Raw genomic sequence first — 5,197 nt, 5'->3', positions numbered from 1 at the left:
ATTGGACCGAAGTTTGCACAACTATGTTAGGGATGAAAAGTGCAACGTAATGATAACTTAAGGACAAAATTTGCAATTTAGTATAACTCAGGGACGAAAAGTGCAACGTCACTGATAACTTAGGGACGAGAAATGAGTATGACCAAAATTTAAGGACGAATTCTACAATTGCTCTATAACTTAGGGACAAAAAGTGTAATTTTTCCATATATATATATATATATATATATATATATATATATATATATATATATATATATATATATATATATATATATATATACATACACTTGCTATTAGGGTGTCCTCAACCCTACTAATCTCCCCTTTTCTAATCTATGTGGCAAGAGAGAATTTTTTTGTTTATTATTATTTAATGCCATGTGTGTTGCAATAGGAGAGAGAAATTGTTAAATTAGCAAGAGGAGAGATAATGAAAAAGTGAGAGAAAAAACATGGTAAATTTGATTTGTGTACTTTTTTTTTTTTACCTTTTTTATTTCCTATTATATTATTTAGTTATTATATTTATATAATATAATATGCAAATTTCAAATAGTGAAGAATTTACAAATTTAATGATGTGGAGGTGGGACCCATTTTAAAAAGTGAGAGAAATTTTTGCGTTAAGGATAGCTTTAACTCATTTTGGATTGATGGGTGCTAAGAATAATCATATATATCTTGCACCAATTTGCTTAAATAATAATACAATTAAACAAACAAAAATATAGAATATGTGATTTTTATGTGAAAACCTAATAGAGAAAAATCATGAGTCCGTATTTTTGGGTTAAGTCAAATTAAAAAGTTCCATTATTCACAATGTGATGTTACGTGTAAAAGGTAAAGTCATCTTGAAGGTCATTAATGGAGTTTCCCATCTTGTTAGTGAGAGAGATATTGTGATGTTACATGTACAAGGTAAAGTCATCTTGAAGGTCATTAATGGAGTTTTTTCATTTTGTTAGTGAGAGAGATATTATTGTGATGTTACATGTACAAGGTAAAGTCCTCTTGAAGGTCATTAATGTAGTTTCCCCATCTTGTTAGTGAGAGAGATGGAGTCCTTATGAAGAAGGAAAGAGGAGAAGCGAGGATCATAAATGACCCACTTGTTATCTTTGAAATTTTTAAATAATAATACTCAGTAATATTTATCTTGTGAATAGTTAATTAAAAAATATAGCGAAGTCAAATTGTCACGTATAAGTAATGGGTGGGCATGTTGGGCCATTCTTAATTAGTAGGCCTAAGGTATCATTACTCCATCGACATCTTTTTACTTAAAATTCAATCGTACTTATTATGATGAACTCTCCTAACACTTATTATTTTATTCATAATTAGTTCAAATTCAAGATGTTGTTTAAAGAAAATTAAATTCCTCCTACTTACCCCATAGATTGCTGATAGCTTTTACAATGTCATGTTTTGTATTGTAATGTTTTTTATTTTAAAATAATTGGCATTGTAATATATTTTGAATTAAAATAAATAATTTTTTATCTTAAATGGCAAAAACGTGAGCCTCACGCGAAAAGAAACAGCGTTCAGCAAAGCATTGAAATCCAACTCAGACAGACAAAAATGTTGGCAAACAAAAACTAAAGAAAAAGGTATATCAACCCAACTACTCTTTTGGAATCAAATCCAACTTGTCAATATGACTATTTTACTACATGCCCAACCGAATCCAACTTCGCCATCTAAGATACACTTGTCATCCAAATTATGATTATTTTCTTCCTTCTAAGAGCTTGAATCCCAACCCAAGAGCCCTTACGCCCATACCCGACAGAGCATCTGATCAGAGGATGTAAATCGATATCGTAGTAACTCAGCTGAACACAGAGAGGTTGCTCACACAGTGCTACTCGATCCCTGCGCACAAGGAGCCCCCTAAGAGGTTGCTCACACAGTGCCTCTGATGAGACTCGATTCCTGGTCTTTTTTTCAAACTTTACCTCTGTGACCAACTGATCATGAGCTGCCTGCGTGGGTCCAAATTATGGTTACTTGTTTACCCTTCTTGTCTACTTCAACTTAACAATATATTTGATTTGTTGTTATGTTTTATATCTCTTTTCTTGGTACTAGTACATTAAGAGGAATGAGACATATAATTCAAGTATTCAACTCAAAATAAGTGTTCATTTGTTAGGTTTACGTCTTTATATGAGAGCAGTTAGGTTACATTTGTTAGGCTTACTAGTTTTTGTTTCAATTATCATTTGGTACTTTGGAATTATCGTTTTAATATATTTTCATTAGAAGTAATCCTAAAAACCCAACTTACCTCTTTTGTTATCACTCTAATATATGTGGCAAGGTAAATGTAGGTACAATTTTTTCAACTCTTATCTTGTCACATCAATTAAATCGTACATATAAAGAATTATAACAATTGATACTTTTAAAATGTCACGGAACTTTGAAGGTTTTCATCAAAATACATGTTCGAAGGTTCTGTTAGAAACTTTTCAAAAGACTTAGTGCATCTTCATTAATTGAGGATTTTTCTTGATTTTTACACGTCCAAGTAGAGAAGAATGAGGGAAGAGAGAAAAAAAAAACAGAAATCTGACAAAAAAAATAACATAATGAACAATAACTCTAGTGCGTACGTGTACTGCACGTGCCCAGCTGGGCGTGCGTGAATGTAGCCCAAATGCGGTGGCCCAGGCAACATGCCTTCTCCATTTTTCTCAACAGTAGGGCCCTAAAAAACAAAACTTGCAGGAGAAAAAATCCACCAAAAAATAATTCGCACATTAGTTAAAAATTCATTTGGTGATTTTTATTCTTCAAAAAACCATAAAAGATATATTGATGGGATGCTCTTATGGAACCTTGAAACTTTTGCTAGAACCTTTGAAGGCTAGTTTTACTGAAAATTCTGTTGAAGATTTGCAAAACCTTGAAAATTTTGCATTAAACCCTTTAGCTTCACATGTTACTTATTGGCTCAAAAGGTAATACAACAACATATTCAAGGCTTTATTATACCCCAAGTTCTTACTTGTTCGTCGTAGTGGATATGTTTAATTTAAGTTATGTCAATTCTAATTGTATATCTTTAAGAATTTCATATTGTCTAAAATTCGAGGGAAAATTTGACCCCAAAAAAGTATAAAATTATTTTTAGAAACCGTATTACTGAATGTCAAATTTGTGGTGACCCAACAAGGCAACAATGCATATAACATTCACTCATGTTCATGTAATTATTGTATTGACCTATTTTTAGTCAAAATTAACTTAGAATAGTAACACTTGTTGATATTATATTTTACTTGTTTCTTAGTCTTGATTGGCATTGAAGATGGTCAAACCACGGAGATTCAAGAACAACGAACAACAACAACCAAAAAAAAAAAAAAAGATCCTAGAAGTTTCTATTGTATTCTTGGAGGAGAAGGCTTTTCAAATTTCTCTAGTATGATCTTCGTAGGAAATGATGGAAAAATCAATCATAGTTCTTATTCATGTAGACCGTATCGTACCATAATGTGATATTTTGGACATAACTCTATCTACAAAGATTTGATTGAGTAGATTAAGGAGGAATTAGGAAGGCATGCAACTCATGGAGCAACATCTTTCTAGAAAAAAAAATCGTTGCCAAATTTAGATGGTAAGGTACTTGAAAATTGAGTTGATGAAGAGAAACTAGTGAATTTTTGAAGTTTCTTTATGTCTCAGTTCATACTCAGTAAGTTTTTGAATTTATCTCTTACAATGAAATAACTGCAACTAGGTTTTAATTGTTTCCTATATATCTATAGAGGAAATTTGGTGAATGATGCTGAAACGAGCCATATCTTTCACAAAATTAATTGTGATCCACTCATAGAAAATTTTGGTACTTCAGCGGGGACTATATAGTCTGACTTTGACTTTATAGTTTATATTCTTCATGTACGGGAGTTACATGTGAATGTATTAGGGATCTTGTAGTACTCAAATTTGTATTCCCAATTCCCAATGCTTTACATATATAAAGAGTAGCATCAAAAGTTCTAGTTATGAACTTGTTGTAAAAGTTTATGTGTCTTATGTAATTAGCGGTATGTTAAAATCATGTTATCTCAATTTATTTATGTGCTTTTAATTTTGTTTTGCTTCTATATATAGACTTTATGATGGATTATAGTCCGCTATCTAGTTTGTAGTCATATTTAATCTTATTATGATATATATAAAATTAACAAGTATTATTGTGTTTTTTATAAACAACTTAGATAATGAGAAATTTTTTAGCACATAACATGAACCAAGCTAAGTGCACCTACATACATGTATGTTACTCTATGTCTCTAGCATTTTTTTTATTGAACACTAATTTTATTAAAAAACCAATTAATTTTATTTAGAGTGATGGACCATTTTTGTTTGTTGCATATATGTTTTACTAAATTTGATATAGTTTTTAAAGCACTGTCTAACTATATATAAAGAGTGAATTAAATAAATGTTACGTCCTTAAGATTTGTATAATTTTATTTTTTTCCATTCAAATTGTTTATATTTTATAATTGATAAGTTGTACATATAGTTTATTTTGATAATGTAATATATTTTTATTCTTTAATATTTATTTATTTATTTGTGTAATACATTTCATTTGATTATATAAAATATAATAAAAGTAAATACGGAACAATACGATATATAATATGATGATGGACATAACGTGCACGCTGGTGTACGTCATCATAACAGATTACAGGTGCCAAGTGTATCATAGTAGCCAAAAGAATAGATTATTTTGCCAGCCTACTTAATATAATGGGACGGACAATTACAGGTGCGCGTTAAGGTGTATTCAATCAACACTTTTATAGAGTTACATATTTTTTTAAAGTGATAGATTTTAAATGATTTTTTAAAATTCTTTTAGAATCTGTTAAACTTTCATCAACTTTGTATTAATTTATAAAACTGTAGGATAAACATTTACACATTTTTAAAAAATTAATAATAAATAAATTAAAGCATTAAACAAAAATAAAAATAAATATTGATTACATAAAATTATGTTAATGATATAAAAATTTTGACCTAAAAAAATTTGGTAACCTCTGTTGCGATCAACAGTACAACAGCTTGCTACTGGCCACAACAATTTTTTTTGTTGCGAACAGCATGTTGCTGTTCATATCAACTTCCCTTGTTGTGAACAACAACAAATTTT

Source organism: Ipomoea triloba, chromosome 15 (genome assembly GCF_003576645.1).
Source record: "Ipomoea triloba cultivar NCNSP0323 chromosome 15, ASM357664v1".
Lineage (NCBI taxonomy): Eukaryota > Viridiplantae > Streptophyta > Magnoliopsida > Solanales > Convolvulaceae > Ipomoea > Ipomoea triloba.
This window is presented reverse-complemented; position numbering follows the sequence as displayed.